The 8,437-nt window shown below is 33.0% G+C and overlaps 1 long non-coding RNA gene across 1 annotated transcript; it reads right to left on the minus strand.

Annotated features, from left to right (window-relative positions):
* Positions 1-5,015: 5,015 nt before the first annotated feature.
* On the minus strand, positions 5,016-7,469 carry LOC110779351 (uncharacterized). Its single transcript, XR_002531105.2, has 2 exons — positions 7,081-7,469; positions 5,016-5,430 (listed from the first exon to the last, which is right to left on the minus strand). It is a non-coding gene; the product is annotated as an uncharacterized lncRNA (long non-coding RNA).
* Positions 7,470-8,437: the final 968 nt, after the last annotated feature.

Consider the following 8,437-nt stretch of genomic DNA (forward strand, 5'->3'; position numbering starts at 1 on the left):
TCTAAAACAACCAACAAATAATCCCAATCAATTCCTAATCATTGACAACCATAAGAGAGCATTCTAAATGCATCCTAAACATATTTAGAACTTTCCCCAATATAAAAACTTAAACATTTGATTTCCTAGCATCATAATTATTGAATTAGTGATTGAAATTCGTTGAAACTTTTGCAAACATCGTACTTTAAATTTTCAGCAATATAAATTCATTTAAAAGCTTCACCAAGGTCAATCTACGTTCCTAGTATCTCAAAACAACCAATTCAATAATTCATACTCAACCTATCATGATTAAAAATCATAAAAACCTTGAATTTCATACTTTAAACAATCAAAATTCATATTTCAAAGTAACTTGATAATCTGAAAATTAATAACTTTATTATATAATTTGCATAATCTGAAATTTATAATTTAAATTACAAAAATCATCACTTTAAATCAAGAAACATAATTCAAATTAATGAAACATAATTCAAATTAATAAATCATAAATAAGCCCTAACTTATAATTCAATCAACCAAAACTTGAAATTAATTCGTTTATAAACTCAACCAACATCTGAAAATCATGTTCAAACCATAAAAACTATGAATTTAATATCAAGAACATAATTTCAATTAACAATTATGATTAATTAAAATAATTAGTTACTTAGGGTTTAAGAAATAACCAAAGAGAGAGGAAGAGGAAGTGCTGGCCGGCGGCAAACAACACACGGCAACGGGCCTGGCGGCGGCAGGGCTGGGTACGCGGTGGTCGGCAATGGTGGTTGCGTGTTCGAGCAAGAAACACAGAAGAGAGGCAAGGCTGCTTGCGTGCGTGGAGGAGAAGGAGGGAGGCCGACTGGGCAGGGCAGCAGCAGCTATGCGGGTGGTGCGGCGCAGCGTGCAGGGGAACGACGAAGGTGGCTGATGGTCCTCGGTGGTGGCTGTGCGAAAATAGAAGACCCGATTAAGGAGAGAGGAGGAGTGATAAACGGAAAGGGAACGAAGGAGAAGAGAAGGTTGGCTTACCAGACGAACGGTGGAGGAACAGGGATGCCGACGGCGGCGGCTCGAGCTCGATGGCTCGACGGCTACGGCGCAACAAGAACTCAGTGAGAGGTTTTGGGGTTCTGAGGGTGAGAGTTTCACGAGAGGAGTTTCATGAGAGGAGTGAGTTATGGGTATGAGAGTTTTTTTGTTTTTTTTTTGTTTTACGTGAAAAGCAATGAGAGGGAAGTATGGGTTTATTTATTTGGGCTTCACCAATTTGGGCCAAGATTAGGATTTAGTTTAGTACTTGAATCTAAAATCGATTAAGATTGCTTTCAAATTTCAAACGTGTTTTTGTAATTCAAATTCTCTTCAACATAAATTCTAAAATTATTTTTGATTGCCCAAACCGTTAAAATATTTAGAATATATTTAAATAGAATTAAATATGCATTAAATATATAAATATAATAACGTTCAAAAATCGTTTAATATTTAGAACGTACTTAAAATAAAATAAATATACGTTAATTATATATTTATTACTAAAATTCATAAATTCTATTTAATTATAGATAATATACGTTAAAATATATTAATAAAATTTATAAATTTACGGGGGATTACATAAATGATTTAATATTCTATCAAAATTTGTGTGCGCTATTAAAGTTGTCCCGCTATTTATTAATGTACTGGAAACACATCAATAAGGTATGAAACTATCACCAAATAAATTCACTAATACCCGCGTATTCTCAATTTAATGATATTATTATCTTAAATAACTCCATAAAATATTTATATCACAATTAAAATAACAAAATCGGTGAAGCGGGTTGAATGAACATTTGTCTGTCCCCACCCTGTTAGACGTACGGGAATATATAAGTAGTGATTCGACGAGTGATGGACATTCATAGAGATAAAATTGTATTCTTCGTGGTGACGTGGTATGTAGGTTTTCTTTGGTTTTGCTTTTTAGCAAACATAGTTTCTTTCTTTCGTAAATACTCTACAAAGTATAATCAATTGTTCATTATTATTTTGACCACATATATAATACGTGAGGGGACCATAGAAAAATGGAGGTTGGGTGCGTTCTCTTCACCTTATTTGAAATAAATTTTTCAAATTAATCTGAACTTATCTAAACTTACTGGACTTGGAACTGATTAAATCTAATAGTAAAAATTTATTTATTTGATCAAACCTGACTTCAAGAGAATATACTTGAGATTGGGCGGGTACTTAAAATGGGTACGGGTAACACAATAAAAATGAGATAGTATTTGAACTTAATATCGGATCTGAAATAGATCGAGTTGAACATTTATAGCAGGTTACATCGGGTTCAAGTTTATCTCGGTTTAGATTTTTATCGATAAGTTCATACAATGTGGATAAATCAGTAGCAGGATGAAATGGGAAGAAGGTTGTACTTCGGGTCACGTGAATTCGATTCCAAATTATAAAATCACAATTTTTAGTACGTTTATAAATTCTTATATGGAGGCCTTAATTAGGGGACAAAGACAATAACTGACTTTGAAAAGTGTTAAGAATTTAAGATCACTAGCGGGATTAAACGGGTTATGGGTTATAAACGATTCCGATTAAGCGGGTTACGCGTTAAAAAATTTCGTATTGTAAACGGGTTTTCCTAGGGTTCAAACGGATTGGATTGAAATATAATGGATTGGGTCATTAACGACTTTCAGATCCATTCGGTTCGGGTTGAAACTGATCCGGTTGTTGCGGAACGGGTTTGTTATCCGTTTTCAGATCTTAATCGGGTTAATATTTTCCGATCGGTTCGGGTTGAATATAATCGGACCGGGTCTTCGGTTCCAGCATGCGGGTTATTAACGGTTTGGGTTCTACACGATCGGACCAACGTAACCAGTCAGGTTCAACGGTCTAACTTGAGAAGTGACATCTCTCATAATACAGGAGGCCGGGCCTTTTAACCAAATTGGTAAAAAAAAGTGGACGTTAAGCGACAAATTGGTAAAAAAAAGTGTTTCAGGCGACAAATTGGTAAATTTAAATCACAACGGCGACAAATAAGTCACAAAATCGACCGGAATTTAGAAAACCTAATCGCGTGACTTACAGGCTCTTAACATTGTTTTTTCCGATTTTTTTTCTTCATTTTCCTGCAATTTAATTTTTTGATTAATACTTTTTTTTTTATAAAAAAAATCGTACAATTTTCTCCCCTTTTCCTTCCCTTCCATTTTCTCTCTCTTCTCCTTCTCTTCCATTTTTGTGCTTACCCACCATTGCTGAAGAATTACTGAGTCAACTCAATAAAAATAAAGGAAGGGTATCATTAACACAAGGATGGCGTGGTAAAGGTGAATTTCTGAGTTAATTTCTTGCTTTTGTCTTTTCAAATGCCAATTTGTAATGTGGTTGATGTTTGATTATGACGGGTTGGTTATGAAAATTGGTCGCTTGTAATCGAAATTCAGGATTTAAGATTTGATTACTAGCTTGATTGTGAAAATTGGGGTTTAAAAATTAGGGTTATTATAATTATGCTTGTTTAATTGATGAAATTAGGTTTAAAATGCAGGGGTTATACTATGCTTACTTGATTAGTGAAATATGAGTTTGATAATTTGTATTTCATTGAAATTACAATTGAAATTAATTAATTAGTACCAATTTGATGAATAAACTGATAATTTCAATAATGATTCAGTAGGGATATTATCACGGATGTTGTGGCCCCTAGTAACATCATTATTAGGGCACTTCACAAAAATGGAAGAGAAGGAGAAGAGAGAGAAAATGAAAGAGAAGGAGAAGGGGAGGAAATTAATTACGATTTTTTTTTTTTTTTACAAAAGTACTAATCATAAAATTAAATTGCAGGAAAATGATTTTTTTTTTTTTGGAAAAAACAATATTAAGAGCGTGTGAGTCACGCGATTAGGTTTTCTAAATTCCGATCGGTTTTGTGACTTATTCGTCGCCATTGTGATTTAAATTTACCAATTTGTCGCCTTAGTCACTTTTTTTTACCAAATTATCGCCTAAGACACATTTTTTACCAATTTGTCGCTTAACATCCACTTTTTTTACCAATTTGGTTAAAAGGCCTAATACAGGATGATAACTGACTTCTATACCTAACATGAAACTATGGGTGGTGCGTGAAAAGGAATAAAAAAATCTATGTATTTTTCTATGTTTCTTTTCTAAATTAATTGAACTTTGCACTTAAAGCTAAAATATATAAATCGTGCATCGTACGGGTCTTATACTAGTTTATACTATATATTAAAAGGCGTCTAAAGTAAAGCATACGTGACATGTGACGCTCTGCTTATAGGTCATTCGCTTCCTATAATCTTCATATACATTTAAAAAAAATGTCAAACAATACAGTAAATTTGAATGTTATTAATGTAGTAACCCGGACATCGTCCGAGCTCAAAAACTAGTTCAAACTTAAGGTGGACTACATATTTAAATCACTCCTGTCTCAATTCTATCAATGTCGAATATTCCAAATTTCCAACAACAAAAACTCATAATAAAAACTATTCTAACAAAAAATACGAATCATCATCAGCATTAGTTCCGTTTCAGAACTTGGCAATGCATTTTCCTTTGAATTATTAGAGACTAGAGAGATAACCTGAGCGATGCCCATGTTTACATACTTGAGGCTGGAGGAAGTAAAAACTCCGGTACAAAAACATAACAGCAAAAAAATTCAATGAAATGGTATGTGTTTTAATCGAAATGATATATGTTTTAATCGAAATGACACTTTGTTTTTAATGAAATAGTACTCTTTTTAACAAAATTGTATATGTTTTTATCGAAATGACACTTTTTTTTTTAATGAATGGTACTTTTTTTAAAAGAAATGGTGGATGTTTGGCGCTGTGATGTGTTTGCTCACACATCACAGCATGCCGCCTCTCCGTCCTCCTTGAGGCTGAGACATATGCTAATACGGCGTGTAATATTTGATTATTTGAAGCAAAGAAGACAGACAAACTATATGCAATGCATTTCCTTGAAGAAAACAGTAAAGTAACCCTGCTTATTAATTATTATGTATAGGTAACTTTCATTTTCTATCACGATTCACATCAATTAAAGTGAGATTACTATTCAGCTTTTGTTTAACCAACAGCGTGTTGTAATAGGAGTAACTCGATACAATTAAGGTTTACAGTTAAGCTTTAGCTTGAGGTCGCGATTCAGCATCTGATGTTGGGTATGACAATGAAATCAGTTCAGACCAATAGTCCACGCTACCATCCTTTTCAGATATTGTATTACCAACATACTTCACCTTGTTTGAATTATTAGGTGAATTTGAGAGCATTTCAGGTGACGAGTATGATAAAGCTATGAGTGATTCCCTGGTCGCATCTCTAACACTATCCTTCACAGGCATCTTCTCAGCCATATAATTTCCACCTGAAGATATTTCAATTAAACAGATCAATCCAAGCTCTACATTTACAAATTACCATAGCGTAATCATTTTAAGGCCACTTTTATCACAACCTAAACCAGACTCATAACAATCAGATGTGTGTTTCGAGGAAAATATTAAATATAGATATGACAATCACCTCAAAAACAGTTGGATTTAGAAAGATAGATTTACAAGCCTAGAATGGATTATGGTTTAACCAGATTCAGGTTTATCCAAACGCGAGTTCTGAATTTCAACACATACCGGACACAAGATGGATAAAGAGATAAGTTGTACGGAGTAGATGTTAACCACCCAATAGTCGTCACAAGTTGTATTGTTTTTGACACAAACACACACACACTTGCATAAACAACAAATGACTAAAGAGACAAGTTGCATATGTTAACCAGAAAGTGCATAATGACTAATGAGAATGACAATTGACAACAACCAACGTCTCCATTAACATTCAATTCCCAGCTCATGCATTGACAAATTGCCATAAAACACTTAACATCATATATAAGCCTAGTTAACTATGACAATATATGCTTGCATATAATCATATATAGTCACTTCACATAAGTAGCCAACAATCGATGATGTCTTGGACTAGTGGTTAAGATTGAGGGTCTGTGTATAATAGGTCTCATGTTCGAATCCCCCGCCCCCATTTGTAATTTATATTGCCCTTGTGGCTCATTCGTACAAAAAAAAAAAAAACCATAAGTAGCCAACAAATAACAACAAGAGGAAAAACATCTTAGTTATACTCATACGTTCATAAGTAGCCAGGCTCGTTTGACACCATTGTACTAGAAATGAGACCGTTTTTGAGCATTCTAAATACGGACAACTCTATAAGGTGTTTATTAAATGGAGTAAAAATCACAGGCGAAAAAACAACCCAAGAAACAAAGCTGCATTTTCAGGTTAATTAGCATATTATTCATATTCCTACGCTTCAATATAATTTTGTTAATCACATGCATTTATCCTGAAATTGACTAATTCATGTCACATGATCGAAACTTAAATTACACAATTTGTTCAAAATCCACCAAACCCTTAATCCCTAACATCCTGGAAAACCCATTTGCTAAATGTATGGTCCTAAATTAACACCCTTTTTTTTCAAATAACTTGTTGATGATATTTATAATTCAACAATGATTGAAGTTTAATCAACAAATAATTTCATGGATTAAAATAACTTTAACCAGCAGCCATAGCTTTCTAAAATTCCCAAATAAATTCACTAAAAAGCCTCCATTTTTCTCTTTTAATCATAACATTGAACATCAAAATTGCAAAGTAAACTCAAACTGGAATTTATTTTCTGAAAATAATATTTGTTGCATGAAAAGTTGTAATTTGCTCAGTTCAATTAACCATACGGGACAAATAAAGTAACAAATTTACATCTTTTAGCCCTAAAATACATCAAAAAAATAAGAAACTGGTACTAAACACATTTGTAATCTATGATAAATATAACATAAACAGAGGTGAAATTCCTCATTGCTGGAAATTTCATTAAATTCATTCAAATAAAAAGCCGGAAAAATCAAAACAAAAAATAACCCATGATTTTAAATGAAAAATGAATTTAACCCCATTGAAAAGAGAGAAGGAAAGTAACATACCTGTAGTCAGGTAAGGTCAATGGGAATGAAGAACAGATAGAGAGAGGGGGGAGAGGGAGAAGGAGAAGGAGAGGGATATCAGGAAGATATTGGGGGAATGGTTATTATGCAAGAATAGCGTGGCACACGTGATTATCTTCCAATTGAAATGTTTGATTGATTTTCTGGTCAAATATAGGCAAAATATAATCAACTTGGATGAATAGTTTACCAGCTAATCTTCCTAATTTTGTTTTAATACGGTAGCAAAAGGTGGAATATCCGGGTCATGTTGGTCCACTTTAGCACACTAGTCATCTTTGGAGTTAAATAGTACACTTGTGTATATTGTGTACTTCTCTCAAATTATTCTAATTATATTCACATTATTATGGGAAGAGAAAATTTGAGAGAAGTCATCAATTGACATGAAATTACCATTGATTGTCCTTTAATAAGGATATACTTCCTTCATTCCGGAAATATCGCACCATTTTATTTTTACACTATTCACATTATGACTTTGGCCATTTTTGTGATTCGTATGTAAGGAAATTTTAATCATGTGGGGTCATGTTAGATTCGTATCCATATATATTTTCTAAATATTATTTTTTTATAATTTTTACTTGTACACGATTTGAGATATTAAGAGTCAAAATAATGGTTAGAGGAGTAAAAGTCACCCATGATGCGATATTTCCGGAACGGATGAAGTATTGTATTTGTTATATGGAGTACTGCGGGCATAATTTCACAACTTTGAGATCATGATATGCAAATTTTTTGTATGAATACTCATGTTCAAGAAAAAATTGCACCATTGTATATCAATTTAATAAAACTTCAAATATAACATTAATATATTAGTCTTAAAAGATAATCTAATTTTTGTTATTGTTTAGCATAAAATCGAACATTTTGATGATCAAAGTTATACAACGATAATAAATATAAAAAGTCAAATTGTTGCGATTATTTCGTTATCCGAGTATTTGCAGTGATCGATAGTAGTTCCAATTGGATGATAAAATAAGGCAAAAGTGTGGGATGGTGGAGTTTAAATGCCAATAAAATGATAAAATAAGGCAAAAAATGAGGGATTGCAATCTTTGCAAGTTGCAAGGACTAAACAAAGGACAAAAGAGGGTTAACCCATCTCACGACCTACCGTATTATTATTGGTTGGATTTTCCTACACGAGAATTAATTAACGTTGAAATTATAATTCCTTATAAAAATGAAAAGGTACGGTCTTGGACAGTTGGATTCGGATAAAGTGATGAACTATTCCACATCCACGTAGATCCTACGACATTCCACGTACTCCTTCCATATTTTATGGGAGTAGGACCACGACCCAAATTGGTTAAAGTTA

Source organism: Spinacia oleracea, chromosome 2 (genome assembly GCF_020520425.1).
Source record: "Spinacia oleracea cultivar Varoflay chromosome 2, BTI_SOV_V1, whole genome shotgun sequence".
Lineage (NCBI taxonomy): Eukaryota > Viridiplantae > Streptophyta > Magnoliopsida > Caryophyllales > Amaranthaceae > Spinacia > Spinacia oleracea.